General features: G+C 41.8%; 1 long non-coding RNA gene across 1 annotated transcript in view; it reads left to right on the top strand.

Annotated features, from left to right (window-relative positions):
• Positions 1 to 292, top strand: part of LOC106879850 (uncharacterized) — a 201,271-nt gene that overhangs the window by 82,873 nt on the left and 118,106 nt on the right. The window lies entirely within an intron of this gene.

Here is a 292-nt window from a genome sequence, read left to right on the forward strand (position 1 = left end):
GGTAGACGGAAACTGAAAGAAGACCGTCGTATGTGTGTGTGTGTGTGTGTGTGTGTGTGTGTGTGTGTGTCCTTACCTTCGCTTGACAACTGTTGTTGGTGTGTCTAGGTACCCGTAACTTAGCGGTTCGGCAAAAGAGCATGATAGAATAAGTACTAGACTTACAAAGAATAAGTCCTGGAGTCGATTTGTTCGACTAAAGTCGGTGCTCCAGCATGGCTACGGTCAAATGATTTAAACAAATAATAGAATAAAAGATGTGCATCTTCATTTATGTTTGTGTGTGTGTGTA

The sequence above is a fragment of the Octopus bimaculoides genome, chromosome 6 (genome assembly GCF_001194135.2).
Source record: "Octopus bimaculoides isolate UCB-OBI-ISO-001 chromosome 6, ASM119413v2, whole genome shotgun sequence".
In the NCBI taxonomy this organism is placed as follows: domain Eukaryota; kingdom Metazoa; phylum Mollusca; class Cephalopoda; order Octopoda; family Octopodidae; genus Octopus; species Octopus bimaculoides.